At 36.0% G+C, this 24,625-nt stretch overlaps 1 protein-coding gene across 44 annotated transcripts in view; it reads left to right on the forward strand.

Annotated features, from left to right (window-relative positions):
* Window positions 1-3,566: 3,566 nt before the first annotated feature.
* Window positions 3,567-24,625, forward strand: part of LOC147355172 (uncharacterized) — an 814,003-nt gene continuing 792,944 nt past the window's right edge. For 9 of the 44 annotated variants that reach the window (XR_015144323.1, XR_015144319.1, XR_015144339.1 and 6 more), the window contains exon 1: window positions 3,613-3,922. The gene's annotated coding sequence lies outside the window, so the exon portion shown is untranslated. Of the gene's footprint in view, window positions 3,923-24,625 lie in introns of all 44 variants that reach the window. The other 35 variants (XR_015144342.1, XR_015144345.1, XR_015144346.1 and 32 more) reach the window with 24 other exon arrangements.

The raw sequence follows: 24,625 nt of genomic DNA on the forward strand, positions 1-24,625 counted from the left end.
CAGTTCAGTTCAGTCACTCAGTCGTGTCCAACTCTTTGCGACCCCATGAATTGCAGCACGCCAGGCCTCCCTGTCCATCACCATCTCCCGGAGTTCACTCAAACTCACGTCCATCGAGACAGTGATGCCATCCAGCCATCTCATCCTCTGTCTTCCCCTTTTCCTCCTGCCCCCAATTCCTCCCAGCATAAGAGTCTTTTCCAATGAGTCAACTCTTCGCATGAGGTGGCCAAAGTACTGGAGTTTCAGCTTTAGCATCATTCCATTCTGGATTAAAGATACATAAAGACCATAAAAGGTGAACTGCCACTTCTAGGAGCAACTTAGTGTGTCAGGAGCAAAAGGTTACTAGGCATGTCCCCTGCACTCAGAACCACAATGGGGTGGCAAACCAAGTAAGCCCATCTCAGGCCCAACCACTAGACACATCTCTGCTCTCAACCCCATCCAACGGACTAGCTCATCTGCTCATTAGGGAGTAAGCTAACAAGGGAACCTGCTACTTGTTCTCGTAGAGGCCTTGCTGCAGTAGAAGCCCCAGTAAAAAACCTTTCCTGAATTTCTTGTCTGGGCTCTAATCAATTTCCATTGATTAAGGAGGCCAAGAACCCTGGCCGGTAACAAATTAACTATTCCACTTGTGGGTGACCTGTCTGGGAAATGGGTCTTGCTTGTTCCACATATCCACTCCTCCTACTCTTCTCATTGTGGATCCTTCTGTATATATTGAATTGTAGAAGGTCTTTTATGCTGGTCTTCAGGTTGTTCTCACCTACAGCTCCTCTGTAAATAGTTGTAATTTTGGTGCACCAGGGAGAGGGCATGAACTTGGGGTCTTTCTATTCCACCAACTTGGCCACTCTTCCAAAGTTGGTTCTTAAATAACAACTCTGTTACAAACTTGTTTGGAAAATTGCTGACACATCTGCTTTTTAACATAATTATGTCATTTTAGTATTAGGGCTTGTATACTCAAATTATATCTTTTTATCCTTAATTAATAGTCTCTTTGAAAAAAATATTATGTAGTTTATGTTGAATCTTCAGTGTTTTGAAATGGAATTAGAAAGTTTTTGTTTGTTTAAAAGACTCCACAACTGTTTAGAAAACTATGAGGCTACAGAAATTACAGAACACTGAAGGGTATTATGAAGACTGGAAAGACTGAGAGGTTACAAAACTGAGGACGTGATGCAAGTGGTCTGAGATGAGAAATATTCACTCATTCATATTATCCATGATGATCAGGGTATTAAAGCTGAAGTAAGGAGACATGCCAGGTTTTAAGAAATACATCTGCTAACTATTAAGGAAGGTAGAATTGAGAAATAGGCCACGTTACATTGTTACCTATATAACTCTTATTCTAGATCACCATAGCTATGGCCTTGGCTATGCCTCCAGAATCTACAAACAGGAGTTAGTACTTTCTTTTCATTAAAAAAAAAAAAAATAGTAAACTTAAGTAGATGATATCTGCTAGAACACTTAACGTATGGGTTTGCTGCACAGATCTCTCTTTTGGCAGAAAGGAAACATTTCTAGAGGGAGCCAAGGTTTATGGAATCTGGTCACCATTGTTTTAGTCAATGTCAACAAGTCTGATTATTCAGTCTTATGAAACAAAATGCTTGATTTGTTGAATGTACAGTAGGTATGTGGAATTTTGTGAAATTTAAAAAATTGAATCACTGACTACCATTCTTGTATTTTTATTAAAGAATTAATAAGCAAATTTTAATGAATGGTAATGAAAATGACTGAATAATTTAGAGGAAAAAAAAACCAGTTATCACTTATTTGTTAAAATAGTTCCTGTGGGAAAACTTCCTAGAATGTTTATATAAATATGTGTGTCTGAGTCAATCTAATTTTCTTAATTACTTTTTATATAATATTTTTATGATTCTGAACTTTGTCAATAGGTTTAGCTTTTTTCACGTGTATTTTGGTTATATTTTCTTTCTGGCTTCTCAGTAGTCTATGATTTTTAAAATAGTATGAATAGGAGTCTTTGACCAATACTTTTTCATGGTTATACCTGGTTCACATATTTTAATTCTGGAGAAGATTTCATTCTCAAACTTTTTTAGTGTCCTGAACTGAAATAGATTTAAAAAATAATAAGTCATTCATTACATGACAGGTGATATGTCTTTTTTGTTACCATCCCGAATGGGGAAATAGCATGTCCTATATTTTTAAAAACTGGTAATTCAACTGAGTGGACCCTTTTTCAAAATAATTTCTTTATCAAAATTTTATTCAAGATATATAGATGTTAAATAGAAAACAATGTTGTAATATAAAGGAACAGCTGGCATAGAGAGATCTAAACTGATTTCTTTTTCCTGTCAAGATATATGAAATTCTCTGTTTTCCCCTGTTTTGTAATCCCCTGTTTAGGTAGATTATATTTTGTCCAAAAGAGACTAGTTATATATTGTCCTTTGGACAAACTCAATTATTATTTGCTTTTTGGAAAGGCTAATATACTGATAAGATTGAGGCACCACTGTTTCCTCACGTTTAAAATGCTTACTTTCTTTTTAAAGAAACTGTCCAGTCTTAATTAAAAAAAATATTGACAAGTAAAATAGAAAAATATTTAAGTTTTAATTGTAGTTTAGACCAAGAGACCTAGTTTGATTCTTTTGGAATACTCAAAGTTTTTGAGACCCAGATCATTCTTTCTGTCATTTAAAATTTTAAATCTATACACATATAATCACTGCAACTTAATTACATCAAGTGAACTATGTTTCAATATGTATCATGGTAAAAAGTATATATGAATCCCTACATCTTAGCTATTTGTGATATTTGAGTTATTTTATATCTTGCTCTGCATGTTTTTGTTCAGCATATTAATAGATAAAATTTGAATGCCTTGACCAAGAATCTGAACTTTTGAAGGTCAGACAGTTAAATGATAGAGGTAGTATATTAGGAAATAAGAAGCTGTTTTCTGTGCTTAATGAAATGAATTTTAGAAATATCATGTACTTAACAATCACTTCTAGATAGGTTTACAAAGATCAAAATTACTACAAATCAAGACTTAACAATCAAACTGTTTTACAGTGCTGATAAAATTTAAGAAAATAGGAAGATAGTTTAGTATAGCATGGATATGAAACTCTGTATGTAAGTCTTTTGTTAAGAAACTATCTTATGTTTTCTGTGATAAATTTAAAATTCCTTAATCAGGTAAATAACTCAGATGAACTCAGTTTAATTACCTATTTCATATTTAGTGTGTATTTTAAAAGTTACTAGATGAAGAAGCTAAGATCCAGAGAGGCTCCATGGTTTCTTTTTTTGGGGGTGTAGGGGTAAAGATCATAATATTTGTTTGTTGTAGGACCAGAACCAAAGTGGAGCTTTGGGTATTCCAACTGCTGTGTTCTCACTTCAAACTAGACTATACTACTTTAATGTATATAAACTTTTTATCCCCTACCCCTAAAGATGCCTGTATTCCTTATCCTAGATACTTTTAAATATGTTAGTTTACATGGCAAAGGGAAATTAAGGTTAAAGATGGAATTAAGGTTGTTAGTCAATTAAATTTCTGTGCAGGAGAATAACTGGATTACCTAGGTGAGCCCAATGTAATTGTGAGGTGGAGAGTAGCCCAAATTACCCAGGTGTTCCCAATGTAGTTAGGAGGCTCCTAAACTGTGGAAGAGGGAGGTGGAACAGCAGAGTCAGAGTCATGGCCTGGGAGAAAGCTATAACTAGCCTTTGCTGTCTTTGAATATGGACTAAGAGGGCTGTGAGTCAAAGAACACAAGCAAATTCTAGAAAGGTGAAAAGCCTAGATTCAGATTCTTCTCAGAGCCTCAGAAAGAATGCGACCTTTCAGAAACCTTGATTTTAGTTCAGTGAAGCCTATTTCCGACCCGTAACCTCCGGAAAGGTTAGTAAGATGCTAAGTCCTGTTTGGGCCTGCTAAATTTATAGTACCTTGTTACCGTAGTACTTGGAAACCAATAACGAGTTAGAAATGGAAATATGATGTAAATTGTAAATTGAATGATTTCTACACCTAAGGAATCTCATTGAAGGAAAATTAAGAATAAAAAGGCTCTATGTGGATTCTTTCTGTATTTTAGGGTTCACAAATAAGTTTGTTTTCTTTCCCAGTTCTTTCAGCCTAGTGTGCATAATTCAGTGGGTGGATTTTTATCTACAGTTGGAGAATAACATACATTTGTTTTGTTGTCTTTTTAAGGTTTCTTTTAGAACCTGTATAGCCTACTTTGTTTAAAAACAAGTTTTCTACTCTATCAATTCATGGTTGTGCCTTAAGAACTTTATTATTTATCTTTCAAAAAAAAACACAAGACAGCAAAATGGGAGTAATGCTACTCATATCATAGATAAGGTTAGGATTTTCTCTTTGAAGACTTAATGCGGTAGAAAAATTCATTTGTATTTTTAATTTTTACAATAGAGAGATGTAGTATATAAAAAAGTCCTGACGCTTTGATCTTATTCTTTGACAAACAGGTTTACTAAAACTACCTTGTTTTCTTTTTTCTTTATTTTTGTTCAGACACTTAAATTTGCTTTATTGGGGATTATTTGGGTTCACTGTTATTTTCATGACAGCTTAAGAACTGTAGCAGTGACCTCCTGATTCAACTGCAGTTATAATAGCTTCTACCCTTTGTTTCCTGGGTCCCTCTTACCAGTCATGGTGAAAGGAGTTTCATAAAGACTGGGCATATTTGACTTCTTGGAAAGATTCCTGGGAACCTTGTCACATGAACTTTGCCAAAGTCTGTATCTGGTATGAAAGGCTTTTATTGAGATTCAAGCAGCAGGGTGGGTAATTTGGCACAGCTGGAAAACAGGCCAACTTCCCACAACAATATGCCCTCTAGTTAGCCCTTCATAGTGGCTGGTTCGTTTTTTTGTAGGAGTTACACCAAATGGTGTCACTAAAGTAAGGATGTACCTCAGAGGTGCTTTGTAACTGTGATTTTTGTCTTTAATATAACATGATATACAACTTTAAAATTGAAACTTAATTTTAGTCAAACTGGACTCTTGCCTTCCTTTTATATCTGTCATCAGGATTAGAAACCTTAAAAACTATAAAGACTCATTACTCTCATGTTAATTGATAGATTTCCAATTGATAGATTAAATTCCAGTGAGTTAATGCCTGGACTTATAACATTATTTATGAAACAAAAATACTAAATTTGTTAATTGCTAGGAAGATCCGCTGTCGAACATGTTAACAATAACTTTCTTTATTTGGATGGCTTTCATTGGTTATGCAAGGATATGCTGAACAATTTTATTCAATGCCGGTGTTGTATAATGAAGCATTTGGCTGATCTTTGTCTCTGGTTCCTGGAATTTCCCGAGCAATAGGAGTACCTATGTTGTTAAGGTGGACACCTAGGACCACACCTGAGTTTTTGCTAACAAGATGACTCATCATGGGCCCTAGATGATTTCATCGTGGGGGATGACCATGCTGAGAACACCATCCTGGTGACTAGATGAATGACTTTGAACCACACAATATAGCCCTGACATCCTGACCTTAGAAGGAAAGGGGAACTGGAGATAGAGTTCAGTTACACAGCCAATGATTCAATCAATCATGCCTCCATAATGAAATTCCAATAAAATTCTGGATATCTGAAGCTTGGATGAGCTTACCTGTTGGTGATATCAGTGTGTCAGGAGGGTAATGTGTCCTGAGGATGCAGAAGCTTTGCGTCTGGGACCCTCCCAGACCTCCCCTATGCATCTTTTCCTTTGGCTGGCTCTTATTTATATTTTTTAATAACAAAACTATAATCATATGTTTTCCTGAGTACTGTGAGTCATCTCAGCCAAGTATTGAGCCTGAGGAGGTAGTGGGAACCCCAGAACTTGTAGACCACTGGTCAGCAGTATTGGTAACCTGGGGACCCCAGAGATGGTAGCTATGTGTTAAATGGGGAGTCTTGTGAAGGACTGTGCCCTTAACTTGTGAAGTTTAAGTTAACTCCAGGTAATTTATGTCATAGTTGCGTTATAGCCAATTAGAACTTGATACCTAGAAATGTGTATCAATTTATGTATATCTGCATCATAGAGTTAATTTTGCTGTTTAATTTAGAACTTTGATTTTTTAATTCTCATACATAATATACTGAACTAACAATGCTTTAAAATAATTTTCAATAGATTTTAAATTTTAAATTGTTTTTTAGTGAAAAGCATGTGGGAAGGAATTCTCCTAGTCTTCTGATGAAACTAAAATTGTTTATTCTTTGATTATTCAAATGCTTGCTTCCATTCACAACAAAACTTGACAAAGAATGCTGAGATGGTTGCTTGATAATCCTGATAAGGTACTGATACACATAATGTTGCTAGGTTAAGGTATGCCATTTACCTAATCATATCCTAAATCATTTCTGTATCCCGGACTCAGGGACTATTGTGATGACAGAATTGTTCTTTGATTATCATCCAAATACCTACTACCATTCATTATAATTGTTAGAATTAAACACTAAAAACTTGCTTGATATTCTTTTAAATTGAAACAAAATGGTCATGATACAGATACTAATATTACCTTTATTACTGATGAAGAAATTGAGGCATAAAAAGTTTATGTAAATTATGAAGTTTACAGAAGTAGTGGGTGGCAGAGCCAGTAATCAATCCCAGTCCCCCTTGCTGTGTCCTTGACCACTGAACATTTCATTGGCTGGTCATGTTTACATCCTACTTAAGGTGGTGATAATTTTCAGACTCTGTTGCAATTAAAATATAATTGGATACATTGGATTCAGTGTCAATGATTCATTTTCAGTTCATAGAGCATCTGTCATGTGTCACATACTGGGCAGGTACTGGGGATACAGCTCAAAATTAACAGAATTATTTTACTTTACTTCAGGGCAGACTGTGTGCATCAGATATTCCTGTCAGTCCTAACCTTTCCCACACACTCACTCATTGAGAAAATTCTAGACTTGGTTTTCTTTGTACCTTTTGTGTCTGTGGCAAAAAGCCAGGAAGAGATAAAAGGAGGTAAGAGAAGCAAAATCAATTCAGACTAGAAAAAATAAAATAGAAGAACTGCATAAAACTGATAACTTTATTTGTTCACATTTTCACATCCTAATTTTTAGTCCTTTGCAGTTAGAAAAATCAATCAATTTAAATTTCAGTGGGATTTCACAGTTCTGAGGTTGTGTTTCCAGAACATTCTCATATTTGAGATTCCTTTGACCTTACATATTTCTTTATTCATTTTTTCCTTCTCTTGACCACTTGAGCTCATTGAGGCCCCAAATTCTGGCTCTCCCACTACCCCAAATTCCATAATCTATTACTTTTGACTTTCCTTCTCTTCTTCTCTCTCTGTGTCACACAAACACAAACAGACAATTAAGGAAAAGCTGATTTTTCACATAGGATAAAATATAAAACTGCTTCAAATGTAAACTGTTTTTGAGCCTCCACAGGGACTTAGTGTCAAACTTAGGTCACAAGAAGACTTGAACATAAAAATCTATAAAATATTTAGCTAAATCATATTATAGATGAATATTTGATACAATATAATGTATATTCTTAAATTTTGTGCCTTCATGAAATTGGAGGTTCTTTTTGATCTAAATGTAGTACTATGTATGTTATAGTAATTACTTCACTGTATATTATATATATTTCGTCAATGGGCATATTATATTTTAAATCATTTAGAATTTGTGCAGTTGCTCTATGTTGGCATAGAGAAATTGGTCCATCAAAGTGGGGATTCAAAAAAAGTAATTTTATGCCATTTGTTTCAAGTAATTGTTAAGATACTTTGATATTATTTACCTGGGATCTTTACAGGGTAACTGAAGTGGATAAGTGGGATAGCTACATGAATTACTTCAGAAAAGTTTATTTTAATCAACTGTATATATGTTTATTTGATTTTATAACTATTTAGCCTAATAATTTGGGTAATATTTAAAATTTTTAGTAGTCCTATACACATAAGCATGCCAACATACTTTTTATAACATTTTTTTTTATATCGTGAATTTCCATTTAAGGATTATTATTAAAATAAATGAAAATAATATTATTTAAAAGTAAAGCTAAAAGGCAAATATAAAGTACTTCAAGAATATTTAATTTAACAAAATTAATTTTACCTCAACGCCAAAAGATAAATCTGTTGTGCTCTAATAATAGTTCATTTAAACTTCCTTTTCTAAGTGTTTATTTACAAAAAAAGTTTAGGAGAGGATTAAAAGAAGATGTATCAGTTGTTTCAATTCCCTTCAATCTTCCTCCCAGGTCAATAAAATATAGGTAGGTATATGTGCTGGGGGAGGCCTGCCAGGCAGGTTGATGGAACTTGGAAGCTTTGCTCACAACCGAGCATCTGTGAAGAAACACATTGGATAGGGAACTTTTGGGCAATGTACTATCTAAATGCTTAGTACTAAGTGTTAAGTAATATACTATCTAAATGGCAATTAGAAAAGTGTTCACTATTTATTTTTTCATTATATTATATGTTTATACATTGTTTACTTTTGCCTTGATGCATTATATCACATAATTTAAGAAGGAAAGCAAAAGCATAATTTTAATGAGGGAATAAAACAAAAGGTAGACAAATAATAGAGAGCTGCTCATGGTGTTTGGTGAAAACATCATAAACATAGCAATTTGTTTTTATGTGTTCAAGGCAATTTTAGGCAGTGGTTTCCAAAAATTAGATAAAACTATATACAAATTTATATGAAAGAATAAATGTCCTGGAACAATCAAGAAAGGTATTAAAAGTATATTAAGTGGATATTTGCTTTGCCTGATACTGAAACTTACTAGTATATCATTGTAATCAAAATGGCATGGCATTGGCACAAGAGTAGAAAAGCAGATTAGTTTAACACAGTAGAAATTCAGACATAAAATCAAGGCATAAGAGACTTAAACTAACAAACAGATAAAATGATAGTATATTTTAGTGGAAAACTAAGTTATTTAATTAGAGATGCTTGTTTCTCTCTCTGGCAAAGACTTTAACAAAGCTGAGGTTTCAGAAGATCAAAGGTAAAAACCTAATAGTAAAACAGTGAACTGTTAGCCCAATATAGAAAAAGTCTTTCAAAAGAAGAGAGACAAATAAGAAAAGATAAATATATTTGAAAATTGAAGAATGAAAAATTTGAGTTTTAAGATTATACCAAAGTCAAAAGGAAGACTATTGACTAGGAAAAATTACATTGTCTATGACAGTTTGGTCAGTATTTCCAATATGCCAATGACTTATAAATTAAAAAGATAAAAATCATAGTTGAAAAAAATGAGTATAGAAAATGTCTATGCAGGGAATTCTATCTGCATGGAAGTATCCCCAAGTTATTCACCATATTGGAACTCACATCACTATTTATGGTGTTGAATTTATTGATAGCACATTTGCATATAAATTTGTTTATGATTTAGCCTTTATTTAAGTATATTCAACATATAATTTAATATTGGTTTCAGGTGTACAACATGATTCTATATTCATTTATATTGTGAAATCACCACCACAGTAAGTCTTGTTATACTGCCTGTCACCATTATATAGTTAGAAAACTTTTTTTCTTTTCTTTTCCTCTTGTCATGAGGACTTTTACTCTCCCAACAATTTTCAAATAGGTTATACGTATTGTGAAGTATAGTCACCAATTTGTGTACTACATCCTTATAAATTATTTATTTTATAACTGGAAGTTTGTATGTTTTGATCTCTTATACTCATTTCACCCAACCCCTAACTTTTCCTTAGCACTAGCAAAAACAATTCTGTTCTCTGTATCTATGAGCTTGGTTTTTTATTCCTTTCTTTCTTTTGCTTTTTTAAGATGTCACATATAGAATATTTGTATGTCTCTCTCTGACCTTTTTCACATAGCATAATGCCCGCCAGATCCAATCATGTTTTTGTAAATGGCAGGACTGCATTCATTTTTAATGGCTGAAAAATATTTCATTATATGTATTTGCAGATTTCCCCAATGTGAAAGCAGATTTTTCCTGTTAAATACCTCATAAGCAGAAATGGCAAAAGGTGAAGTGGTTACCTTTTTGCATAAAATTGAATATATTCTTTGGATATTTTCCATATAACAAAAACAAGTACTAATGTATGTCTTTTGTGAAAGTGAAGCTGTGAAAGCAAACTTTCTAAAAGTGAGGGTTACCTGGATCACATTGCCTTTATTCATTCATTCATCAATGAGTGGGTAAGCTGTTTTCCATATTTTGGCTATTGTCAGTTCAGTTGCTAGGTTGTGTGCAACTCTTTGCAACCCCATGGACTGCGGCATGGCAGGCTTCCCTGTCCATCATCAACTCTTGGAGCTTGCTCAAACTCATGTCCATCGAGTCGGTGATGCCATCCAACCATCTTGTCCTCTGTCGTCCCCTTCTCCTCCTGCCTTCAATCTTTTCCAGCATCAGGGTCTTTTCCAGTGAGTCAGTTCTTTGCATTAGGTGACCAAAGTATTGGAGTTTCAGCTTCAGCATCAGTCCTTCCAATGAATATTCAGGAATGATTTCCTTTAGGATGGACAGCTTTGATCTCCTTGCAGTCCAAGGGACTCTCAAGAGTCTTCTCCAACACCACAGTTCAAAAGCATCAGTTCTTTGGTGCTCAGCTTTCTTTATAGTCCAACTCTCACATCCATTCATGACTACTGGAAAAAACATCACTTTGACTAGATGATGGACCTTAGTTGGCAAGATAATGTTTCTGCTTTTTAATATGTTGTCTAGGTTGGCCTAGATCTGTTAGACAGAGTGCCTGAAGAACTACAGACAGAGGTTTGTGATATTGTACTGGAGGGAGTGATCATCCCCAATAAAAAGAAATACAAAAAGGCAAAATGGCTGTCTGAGGAGGCCTTACAAATAGCTGAGAAAAGAAGAGAAGTGAAAGGCAAAGGAGAAAAGGAAAGATATAAGCATGTGAATGCAGAGTTCCAAAGAATAGCAAGGAAAGATAAGAAAGCCTTCTTCAGTGATCAATGCAAAGAAATGGAGGAAAACAATAGAATAGAAAAGACTAGAGATCACTTCAAGAAAATTCGAGATACCAAGGGAATGTTTCATGCAAAGATGGGCACAATAAACACATACCTTCTGTTAGGGTATGGACCTAACAGAAGCAAAAGATATGAAGAAAAGGTGGCAAGAATACACAGAAGAAGTATACAAAAAAGATCTTCATGACCCAGATAACCACGATGGTGTGATCAGTAGACTAGATCTGGACATCCTGGAATGTGAAGTCAAGTGGGCCTTAGGAAGCATCACTATGAACAAAGGTAGTGGAGGTGCTGGAATTCCAGTTGAGCTATTTCAGATGATGCTGTGAGGTGCTGCACTCAACATGCTAGCAAATTTGGAAAATGCAGCAGTGGCCACAGGACTGGAAAAGGTCAGTTTTCATTCCAATTCCAAAGAAAGGCAATGCCAAAGAATGTTCAAACTACCGCACAATAGCACTCATCTCACACACCAGCAAAATAATGCTCAAAATTCTCTAAGCCAGGCTTCAACAGTACGTGAACCAACTTCCAAATGTTCAAGCTGGATAAAGAAAGGCATAGGAACCAGAGATCAAATTGCCTACATTGATTGGACCATAGAAAAAGCAAGAGGATTGGTGTTTATCCTTCTTTGAATGTTTGAGAAATCACCAGTGAAACTATATGGCTTGGAATTTTGTGTATTGGGAAGTTTTAGATTACTTATACAATCTCTTTTACTGGTGATTGGCTTATTTGGATTTTTTATTTTTCCTGATTCATTCATAGTGGGTTGTATATTTCTATGAATTTATTCATTTCTTCTAGGCTGCCTGTATTATTGAATTGTTTATAATAATCTCTTCTGATATTTTGTACTTCTATGGTATCATTTTTAATATCTGCTTCACTTTTTATTTTGTTTATTTGATCCCTCTCTTTCTCTTTGTCAGTTCAGCTAAATGTTTATCTCTTTGCTTATCTTTTCAAAGAGGTAGCTCTTACTTTCACTGATCTTCTCCATATCCATTTTAATCTTTGTTCATTTACTTATGCTCTCTCCGATCTTTTTTATTTCCTGTCTTCTACTAACATTTGGATTTTGTTTGTTCTTCTTTTTCTAGTTATTTGAGGTAAAATATTATATTGTTTACTTGAGATGTTTCTTGTTTCTTGAGGAAGGAATGTGTACAATTCTATGTATTTCCCTCTTAGAGTACTCTTGTTGTATCATATAGATTTTGGTGTATTATATTTGCATTTGCTTTTGTTTGCATATATCTTTTGATTTATTCTCTGGTTTCTTCCATGATTAATTTATTTTTCAGTAGCATGTTGTTTAATCTCCGTGTATGTGTGAATTTCTAGTTGTGAGTGATTTCTAGCCTTAAATCTTTGTGGTTGGAAAAGATGCTTGATATGATTTCAATCTTAGATTTATTGAAACTTATTTTTTTGCTTAACACATGATCAATCAGCATATGATATGCAGAGTACATCATGAGAAATTCTGGATTGGATGAAGCACAAGCTAGAATCAAGATTGCCAGGAGAAATATCAATAACCCCAGACATGCAGGTGACACCACCACCCTTATGGCAGAAAGCGAAGAAGAACTAAAGAGCCTCTTGATGTAAGTGAAAGAGGAGAGTGAAAAAGCTGGCTTAAAACTCAATATTCAGAAAACCAAGATCATGACATCCAGTCCCATCACTTCATGGCAAGTAGATAGAAAAACAATGGAAACAGTGAGAGACTTTATTTTTTTTTGGGCTCTAAAATCAGTGCAGATGGTGACTGCAGCCATGAAATTAAGATACTTGCCCCTTGGAAGAAAAGCTATGACCAAGCTAGACAGCATATTAAAAAGCAGAGACATTACTTTGCTAGTCAAAGCTATGGTTTTTCCAGTAGTCATGTATGGATGTGAGAGTTGGACTATAAAGAAAACTGAGCGCCAAAGAATTGATGCTTTTGAACTGTGGTGCTGGAGAAGACTCTTGAGAGTCTCTTGGATTGCAAGGATGAAATGGTTGGATGGCATCACTGACTCTATGGACATGAGTTTGAGTAAGCTCCAAGAGTTGGTGTTGGACAGGGAAGCCTGGCATGCTGCAGTCCATGGGGTCACAAAGAGTCAGACATGACTGAGTAACTGAACTGAACTGATGATTGATCTAAGAGAGTATTCCATGTTCATTTGAGAAAAATGTGTATTCTGTTGCTTTTGGATGGAATCTGAATCAATGGAAGCCCAGCAGATCTTCCTGCCCCAGGAATTGAACTGGGGTCATCTACATTGCAGGCGGTTTCTTTACCAGCTGAGCTATGGATGGAATTCTCTGTATATATTAAAACTGTTGTGCTGTGCTTAGTCGCTCAGTTGTGTCTGACTCACCATGACCCGATAGACTGTAGCCTGCCAGGCTTCTCTGTCTATGGGATTTCTCCAGGTGAGAATACTGGAGTAGGTTTCCATGCCCTTCTCCAGGAGTCTTCCCAACCCAGGGATGGAGCACAGGTCTCCTGCACTGTAGGCGGATTCTTTACCATCTGAGCCACCAGCCCATTAAGACTGGTAGATCTAACATATTGTTTCCTCAGTGATTTTCCCTGGAAAACTCTTTGTTGTCAGTGGGTGTTAATGTTCCCTGTTACTACATTGCTGTCTCTTTCTGTATTTAGTTGTTTGATATTTCCTTTATATATTTAGGTACTCCTGTATTGGCAGTATACATATTTACAAATGTACCCTTTTGTTGGATTGACCTCTTGATCATTATATAATGCCCTTCTTTGTATTTTATCATTCTTTTTGTTTTAACCTCTATTTCATCTGATATAATTACAGTTACCGTGGCTGCTTTCTTTTAGTTTTCATTTGTGTGAAACATCTTTTTCCATTCTTTTACTTTCAGTTCATGTGTGTCCTTATATCTGCAGTGAATTTCTTGTAGCAGTTTATAGATGTTTTGTGTTTATTCATTTTTATATTCAATGTATTTTTCTTGGAGAATTTAGTCCATTTAAATGTAATTATTGACACACTGGCCATTTAAAAAATGTTTTCTGGCTGTTTTTTAGTTTTTCTCTGTTCCTTTATGGTTCTCTTGCTCTGTTCCTTTACAGTTTTATTACTTTTATAGGTAGAATGCTTAGATTCATTTCTCATTATCTTTTATGTGTCTACTATAGGCTTTTACTTTGTGGTTAACATGAGTTTTACATAGCATAACCTATATTTATACAACAATGTGTTTTAAACTAGTAACAACTTACGATTGACACATTATAAAATACTGAAGTTTTACTTTTCACCTCCAATTGAGATTTTGATGTTACATTTTACATTTTTTGTCTGCTGTGTCCCTTATTATAGTTTTACATACTTATAGTACTTTTGGCTTTTAATCTTCATACTTCAAAGTTGTATAAATCATTAATCTACTACCTCTTCTATATATTTATCTTTACCAGTGAGATTTATACTTTCACAATTATTACTAATTAGTGCCCCTTTCAGTTTAAAAATATCCTTTAACAGTTTCTTGTAAGGCTAATTTAGCGGTGATAATTCCCTTAGCTTTTGCATGTCTGGAAAATTATTTCTCCTTCAGTTTAATGGTAATGTAGAGTATTCTGTGTTAGGTAGAGTATTACTGATTGAAAGATTTTTATTTCAGGACTTTAAATATATCACACCACTCTCTTCTGACCTACAAATTTTGTGATGAAAAATCTGTATTCTTATGGAAGCTCTCTTGTATGTGTAACAAGTTGCTTTTCTCTTGCTGCTTTTAAGATTCACTCTTTTAGGTCCTGACATTCTAATTATAATGTCTTGGTGTGGATCTCTTTGACTTACTTAATTATTAAGTCTTTGAGCTTCCTAGATCTGGATATCTGTTTCTTTCCCCAGGCTAGGGAAAATTCAGCCACTATTTTTTGAGTAAAATTTCTCTTTCTTTTTCTGTTAGGAGTCCTATAATGCAAGTATTAGTCTGATTGATGTTGTCCTATAAGACCCTTAAACTATCTTGACTTTTCAGATTTCTTTTTGCTGCTCTGATTGGGTGAATTTCAGTGCTAATGGACCTGAACACAAAAAGTGGCCTCTTTATCAGAAACACTGGGAATGTGCTTCATTCTGCTATCTGTGCAGTGCAGTGGGCATGGTAGGCTACCAAGAACTCTACAAATGTTACAGTTCATGAGACTTAAGAATGCAAACCCTCCTGGCCTCCAGAGCTTTATGAGGCCAGTCGCTAAAGGTGGACGGGGTGGAGGGCTTGAGTTATAGTTGAGAAAACTGAGGTCAGGTCAGTTCAGTTCAGTCACTCAGTCATGTCCGACTCTTTGAGACCCCATGAATCGCAGCACACCAGGCCTCCCTGTCCATCACCAACTCCTGGAGTTCACCCAGACTCACGCCCATCGAGTTGGTGATGCCATCCAGCCACCTCATCCTCTGTCGTCCCCTTCTCCTCCTGCCCTCAATCCCTCCCAGCATCAGAGTCTTTTCCAATGAGTCAACTCTTCACATGAGGTGGCCAAAGTACTGGAGTTTCAGCTTTAGCATCATTCCTTCCCAAGAAATCCCAGGGCTGATCTCCTTCAGAATGGACTGGTTGGATCTCCTTGCAGTCCAAGGGACTCTCAAGAGTCTTCTCCAACACCACAGTTCAAAAGCATCAATCCTTCGGTGCTCAGCTTTCTTCACAGTCCAACGCTCACATCCATACATGACCATGGGAAAAACCATAGCCTTAACTAGACGGACCTTTGTTGGCAAAGTAATGTCTCTGCTTTTGAATATGCTATCTAGGTTGGTCATAACTTTTCTTCCAAGGAGAAAACTGAGGGAGACATGTACAAAAAATTCCCTGCAGGAGATTCTATTTCTGTGGAGTGTGACTGAAGCAGAGTGCAGAAATGCAGAAATGGCAGCACACCCTAAGGGAAAAAGGAGAAAAAAAAAAAAGTAATGTTGTCCACTGGCTTTAACAAGGCTAAAGATGGTGCTGCTGGCTGGGGATTTAAGATGCCATGGAGAAAAATAAATAAATAAATAAACGTGCCTACTGTCCACTGGCTTTAATAAGTAGAGGACAGTGTGAACATGGCCTCTGCCAGTGCCTCACTCCCTGGAGAGTATCCCAGCAGGCTTGTGCCCTGCAGGCGGGCACTGTCAGATTAGCAAATGAATCTGTGCCTCAGCTGGTAAAGAACCTACCTGCCAATGCAGGAGATGTGAAAGATACAGGTTCTATCACTGGGTTGGGAAGATCCCTTGGAGCAGGAAACAGCAACCCATTCCAGTATTCTTGCTTGGAAAGTCCCATGGACAGAGGCCTGGTGGGCTCTGTCCATGGGGTCGCAAAGAGTCAGACACAACTGAGCACACGCACGTGCCGCTGAGCATTTTTCAAACTACTGCCTTTGCACCAAGCCATGGGGTGAGTGGGTCTGCTTACAAACCCTTTAAAAGCAGATTCTCAGTTTACTATAACCCTTTGAGTACCACTCGTTTTCAGACCAAGATGTTTTGAGGCCTCATCTTTCACATGCTGGTCTGAAGAGTTGATGTGGAAAGCGAACCCTTTGCTTCTCAGGGAGAGGGTCTGGATTTGTGGGTCTCCTCCTGATTGTGGGATGCTGTGCCAAGCATGGGGATTATGGCAAAACTGCATCTAGAAGTCCCTACCCAGGTCAGCATGGCTTTTTTCTCATTTGATGTAAAGGAGCTGTTCAACTAGTTTTCTGGTATCTTCAGAGAGAACTATTCCATATGTAGCTGTAGATTTGGCATGACTTGGGGAGCAGGTGAATTCAGGGTTTTCCTACATTGTTATCTTGGGCCATATCTCTCTATTTATCCACTATTTAAAAATATCAAATATGGAAAAGTGTTGATAACATTCAGTTGAATGTTGACAATGGATTTAATAACTTTTCCTGTAACTGAACTGTTACCAACACACTTACCATGCCAATGCACATTTTCTTAATAAAGTAATGGAGTAGTGAAGAGTAAATCAGTGCTTTAGAAGGAACCATGGTAATAAAATTGAAAGATATATAAGATGTTTCATTCATCAGAGGGTTAAAGGTTTTACTTGGTGTGTTCAAACATCTTCTAATCAGAAGGATAAACACTGTGTTTCATATAAAATTGCAAAATGCTATAATTGATATAGCACAAGGGACAAAAATACCTTTTCTATTGAATATGTGTGTGCCCTTGCTTCAGTCATGTCTGACTCTTTGCAACCCTATGGACCTTTGCCTGTCAGACTCCTCTGTTTATGGGATTCTCCAGGCAGGAATAGTGGAGTGGGTTGCCATGTCCTCCTCCAGTGGACTCTTCCTGACCCAGGGATCGAACCCGCATCTCTTTTGTCTCCTGCACTGGCAGGCGGTTTCCTTACCAGTAGTACTACCTGGGAAGCCCTTTCTATGATTGAGATCCAAATATAATAATCTTAATTATTTCATTTATGAGTGGTATTTAAGTAATATTGTCAGGATGGTGAAAAACATTGAAATATTTTTATATAATGAACAGCAGTCAAGGGAATTTTTATCATAGTAATGAAGTTTTATTGGTGGCATATGAAATGTTTGTATGAACATTTCATTTCAAGCAATGAAATAGTCATAGAGTAAATGTGTCAGAATTATACATGATGGCAGTAAAAGGTTATTAATACATAAAACATTTGAAGGTAATTCACATAAAAAATGTCCAACGTAATCTAATCTCATTGCTTATACCAGAGGCATAGCACAAGGTATACTTGCTTACTATGTATGTTTTCAGTCAGTTGAGTACACTAGTACTAGATCATTTAGGAATTCATTGCCTTATACTTTGACACCTCTTGATCTCTGAAACCTAAGTGAAAGATTAAACAAATTAATGAATATCATTTCAAGTTATATTAAAATATGACTAACCATTTGATTAATATTATACAGCAGTCTCATTCTGTGCATGGTAGATGGCTGTCCAAAGTAAATTGTTTAAAATTTTAAAAATTTGAGAGGAGGAGATCAAGGTGGCAGGGTAAGAAGGTACTGAGCTCACCTACCCCTACAAACACATAAAAAATAAATCAACACGTGGAGCATTTCTCACCAGAAACAAACTGGAGACTGGTGGGAAGTCTTCCGCAATCAAGGCTGTGAAGAAAGATCCACACTGAGTTGGGTAGGAAGGGAAGAGAGGTGATGAGACTGCGATACATTCCCCAAGGAGGGTCCACAGAAGAAGAAGGGAATATGATGGCTTGGATAGCCTCCCTGAAGAGTGATGTGTTCAGAGCACATACTGGGCACCCCAGCCCTGGGATCTGACACTGAGAAGAAGAATCTTTCAACTGGATTGAAAACCAGTGGAACTTAAAGACTGCTGTAAGAAACTGAAAAACTCACAAAGAGTACACATGCTTGCTTGCTCCTTGGTGTAAAGTGGAGGAACTGGATTGAAACTGCTTAGGGCTCTGTCTGATTCTCTGTGACTGTCTCAGCGTGTTTGTCCAGAGCTCACCTTGCATCTGATCTTATCCCCTGAAACTCTGGTGCAGCTCCCCACTAGGGGGAAAAACACAATAAGAAGTAAGAATTTATAGAAAAGGAAAAATCCTACTAGTAAAATCAAACATAAAATAATAGCTGTTTTTCAACCACTTAAAAAATAAGCTAGTAAGAACATTAAAAGACAGAAGTTGTAGAATCACCTATGACCACAATAAACAGTTAATATTGTAAAGTAATTAACTTCCAATTAAAATAAATTAATTAATTAAAAAAGAGAGATAACATATGAAAATGTATACGATGGCATAAAAAATGCAAAATGCGGGATAGGGGAGTAAATAATTTTAGAAGTCCTAGCCATACTATCAGAGAAATAAATGAAAGGGAATCCAAATTGGAAAAGAAGAAATAAAACTGTCACTGTTTGAAGATGACATGTTACAACATGTAGAAAATCCTAAAGTTACTACCAGAAAATTATTGGAGCTCATCAATGAGTTTGGCAAAGTTGCAGGATACAAAATTAATACCCAGAAATCTCTTGTATTCCTATACACTAACAATGGAAGATCAGAAAGAGAGTAAGGAAACAGTTCAGTTTACCATTGACTGCATCAAAAATAATGAAATACCTAGGAATATACCTACCTAAGGAGACAAAAGTCCTGTACTCAGAAAACTGTAAGACACTGATGAAAGAAATAAAAGATGACACAAATAGTTGAAAAAATATACCACGTTCTTGGGTTGGAAGAATCAGTATTATGAAAGTGACTGTACTACCTAAGGCAACCTAAAGATTCAGTGCAATCCCTATCAAATTACCAAGTGCATTTTTCACAGAATTAGAACAAAAAGTTTACATTTTGTATGGAAACAGAAAAGACTTCACATAGCAGAAACAATCTTGAGAAAGAAGACTGTATCAGGAGGAATCAGACTCCCTGACTCCAGACATCAGATGATTACAGTCATCAAAACAGTATGGTAATGGCACACAGAAATACAGATCAATGGAACAGGATGGAAAGTTCAGAGATAAACCCAAGCACCTATGGCCACCTAAGCTATGACAAAGGAGGCAAGAATGTACAATGGAGAAAAGATAGTCCCTTCAGTAAGTGGTGTTGGGAAAACTGGACAGCTATTGTAAAAGAATGAAATCACTTCATATATATATATATATATATATATATATGTAATATCATAGATGAAAAATAAACTCAAAAAGACCTAAATGTAAGGCCAGACACTATAAAAGTCTTAAAGGATAACATAGGCAGAATACCCTTTGACATAAGTTGCAGCAAGATCCTCTTTGACTCAGGTCCTAAAGTAATGGAAGTAAAAACAAAAATAAACAAATGGAACCTAATTAAAATGAAAAGCTTTGGTGCAACAATGGAAACCATAAAGAAGACAAAAAGACAGTGCTCAGAAAGGCAGAAAATAATTGCAAATGAAGCAACTGACAAAGGATTTATCTCCAAAATATACAAAGAGCGCATGTAGTTCAATATCAGAAAAACAAACAACTCAATCAAAAACTGGACAGAAGACCTAAATAGACTTTTCTCCAAGAAGACATATACATGACCCACAAAACATGAAGAGATGTTCAACATCGCTCATTATTAGAGAAATGAAAATCAAAACTATGATGAATTATCACCTCACACCAGTCAGAATGGCCATTATCAAAAAATCTGCAAACAAAATGGTGGAGAGGATGTAAAGAAAAAGAAACCCTCTTGCATTGTTGGTGGAAATGTAAATAGATAGAACCACTATTGAGAAACTATGGAGGTTCCTTAAGAAGCTAGTGATAAAACTACATATGACCCAGCAATTCCACTATTGGGCATATATACTGAGAAAACCATAATTCAAAAAGGTACATGTGCCCCAATATTCATAGCAGTACTATTTACATAGTAAGGACATGAAAGCAACCTAAATGTCCATCAACAGATGAATGAATAAAGAAGCTGTGATACATATACACAATGGAATATTACTCAGCCATAAAAAGGGATGCATTTGAATCAGTTCTAATGAGGTGGATGAATCGAGCCTATTATACAGAGTGAAGTAAGTCAGAAAGAGAAAACCAAACATCGTTATTAACACATCTATGTGTTAATCTATGTGTGGAATCTAGAAGGATGGTACTGATTAACCTATTTTCAGGCTAGGAATAGAGACACAGACATAGAGAATTGACTTGTGGACTCAGAGGAGATGGAGAAGGTTGGATGAACTGAGAGAGTACCATTGACATATATGCATTACCATGTGTAAAATAGTATGTGGAGAAATGTCTGTTTAGTTCTTTGGCCCATTTTTTGATTGAGTCATTTATTTTTCTGGTATTGAGCTGCATGAGCTGTGTGTATATTTTTGAGCTTAATTCTTTGTCAGTTCTTTCATTTGCTATTATTCATTTGCTCCTACTCTGAAGGCTGTCTTTTCACATTGCTTATAGTTTCCTCCATTGTGCAAGCCTTTTAAGTTTAATTAGGTCCCATTTGTTTATTTTTGCTTTTATTTCTATTACTCTGAAGGTGGGTCATAGAGGATCTTGCTGTGATCTATGTCAGAAAGTGTTCTGCCTATGTTTTCCTCTTGGAGTTTTATAGTTTCTGGTCTTACATTTAGATCTTTAATCCATTTTCAGTTTCTTTTTGTGTATGATGTTAGAAAGTATTCTAGTTTCATTCTTTTACATGTGGTTGACCAGTTTTCCCAGCACCACTTGTTAAAGAGGTTGTCTTTTCTCCATTGTATATTTTTGCCTCCTTTGTCAAAGATAAGGTGTGCCTAGGTGTGTGGATTTATCTCTGGGCTTTCTATTTTTTTCCATTGATCTATATTTCTGTCTTTGTGCCAATACCATACTGTCTTGATAACTGTAGCTTTGTATTACAGTCTGAAGTCAGGCAGGTTGATTCCTCCAGTTCCATTCTTCTTTCTCAAGATTGCTTTGCCAATTTGAGGTTTTTTGTATTTCTGTACAAATTGTGAAATTATTTGTTCTGTTTCTGTGAAAAATACTGTTGGTAGCTTGATAGGGATTGCATTGAATCTATAGATTGCTTTGGGTAGTATACTAATTTTCACTATATTGATTCTTGTGATCCATGAGCATGTTATATTTCTCCATCTATTTGTGTCATCTTTGATTACTTTCATCAGTGTTTTGTAGTTTTCTATATGTAGGTCTTTTGTTTTTAAACAGACATTTCTCCAAAGAAGATGTACATATGGCTAACAAACACATGAAAAAAATGCTCAACATCACTCATTATCAGAGAAATGCAAATCAAAACCACAGTGAGGTACCACCTCATGCCAATCAGAATGGCTGCTATCAAAAAGTCTACAAACAATAAATGCTGGAGAGGATGCAGAGAAAAGGGAACCCTTTTACACTGTTGGTGGGAATGCAAACTAGTACAGCCACTATGGAAAACAGTGTGGAGATTCCTTAAAAAACTGAAAATAGAACTGTCATATGACCCAGCAATCCCACTGCTGGGCATACACACTGAGGAAACCAGAATTGAAAGAGACACATGTACCCCAATGTTCATCACAGCACTGTTTATGATAGCTAGGACATGGAAGCAACCTAGATGTTCATTGGCAGATGAATGGATAAGAAAGCTGTGGTATATACACACAATGGAATATTACTCAGCTATTAAAAAGAACACATTTGAATCAGTTTTAATGAGGTGGATGAAACTGGAGTCTATTATATAGAGTGAAGTAAGTCAGAAAGAAAAACACCAATACAGTACATTAGCACATATATATGGAATTTAGAAAGATGGTAATGACAACCCTATATGTGAGACAACAGAAGAGACACAGATATAAAGAACAGACTTTTGAACTCCGTGGGAGAAGGCAAGGATGGGATGATTTGAGAAAATAGCATCAAAATATGTATATTACCATATTGAAATAGATCACCAGTCCAAGTTGAATGCATGAAACAGGGCATTCAAAGCCGGAGCACTGGGACAACCCAGAGGGATGGGATAGGGAGGGAGGTGTGGGGGGGGTTCAGGATGGGGGACACATGTACACATGTGGCTGATTCATGTCAAAGTATGTCAAAAACCACCACAATATTGTAAAGTAATTAGCCTCCAATTAAAATAAATAAATTAAAAAAAATAAAAACATGTTTCTATTGAAGGTAAAAAAAAAAAAAATGTATGTGGAAAGCCACTGTATAGCACAAGGAGCTCAGCTTGGTGCTCTGTCATGACCTAGAGAAATGGGAAGGGGGTGGTGGTGTGGGAAGGAGGCTCAAGAGGAAAGGGGTATATGTGTACTTATAGCTGATTCACATTGTTGTACAGAGGAGACTAACTTAACATTATAAAGGAATTATCCTCCAATTAAAAATAAAGTCAACTGGAAGAAGTATTTTAAAAATGAGAACTGTATATAGGTGATACCTATGACTAATTTCAAATTGGCAAACAATTACATTTAATTTCAGGATGGTAAAGGAAATGCCAAAGGTGAACATTGACATATTAGGAATCAGTGAGCTAAAATGGACTGGAATGGGCAACTTTAACTCAGATGACCATTATATCTACTACTGTGGGCAAGAACCCCTTAGAAGAAATGGAGCAGCCATCATAGTCAAAAAAAGAGTCCAAAATGCAGTACTTGGATGCAATCTCAAAAATGACTGACTGAACTCTGTTTGTTTCCAAAGCAAACCATTCAATATCACAGTAATGCAAGTCTGTGCCTCAACCAGTAATGCTGAAGAAGCTGAAATTTAATGGTTCTATGAACACCTACAAGACCTTCTAGAACTTACAGCCAAAAAGATGTCCTTTTCATCATAGGGGACTGGAATGCAAAAGTAGGAAGTTAAGAAATTCCTGGAGTAACAGACAAATTTGGCCTTGGAGTACAAAATTAAGGAGGGCAAAGGCTAACAGTTTTGCCAAGGGAATGTACTGGTCATACCCAACACCCTCTTCCATGTGTCCCTCTACACATGGACGTCACCAGATGGTCAATACCAAAATCAGATGGATTATATTCTTTGCTACAAAAGATGGAGAAGCTCTATACAGTCAGCAAAAACAAGACCAGGAGTGGTTTGTGGCTCAGATCATGAACTCCTTATTGCCAAATTCAGACTTAAATTGAAGAAAGTAGGGAAAACCAGTAGACCATTCAGGTATGACCTAAATCAAATCACTTATGATTATACAGTGAAAGTGACAAATAGATCCAAGGGATTATATCTGATAGACAAAGTGCCTGAAGAACTGTGGACAGAAGTTCGTAACAGTATATAGGATGTAGTGATCAAGACCATCCTCAAGAAAAAGAAATGCAAAAAGGCAAAATGGTTGTCTGAGGAGGCCTTACAAATAGCTGAGAAAAGAAGACAAGCGAAAGGCAAAGGAGAAAAGGAAAGATATACCCATTTAAATGCAGAATTCCAAAGAATAGCAAGGAAAGATAAGAAAGCCTTCTTCAGTGATCAGTGCAAAGAAATAGAGGGAAACAATAGAATGGTAAAGACTAGAGATCTCTTCAAGAAAATTCAAAATACCAAGGGCACATTTCATGCAAAGATGGCCTCAATAAAGGACAGAAATGGTATGGACCTAACAGAAGCAGAAGATATTAAGAGGATGTGGCAAGAGTACACAGAAGAACTGTACAAAAAAGATCTTCATGACCCAGATGACCATGATGGTGTGATCAGTGGACTAGAGACAAATATCCTGGAATGTGAAGTCAAGTGGGCCTTAAGAAGCATCACTACGAACAAAGCTAGTGGAGGTGCTGGAATTCCAGTTGAGCTAATTCGAATCCTAAAAGATGATGCTGTGAAAGTGCTGCACTCAGTATGCCAGCAAATTTGGAAAGCTCAGCAGTGGACACAAGACTGGAAAAGTTCAGTTTTCATTTTAATTCTAATGAAAGGCAATGCCAAACGATGTTCAAACTATTACACAATAGCACTTATCTCACATGC

Source organism: Bos grunniens, chromosome 17 (assembly GCF_055505025.1).
Source record: "Bos grunniens cultivar Pamir isolate PY7600 chromosome 17, Bosgru_T2T1.0, whole genome shotgun sequence".
NCBI classification, from domain to species: domain Eukaryota; kingdom Metazoa; phylum Chordata; class Mammalia; order Artiodactyla; family Bovidae; genus Bos; species Bos grunniens.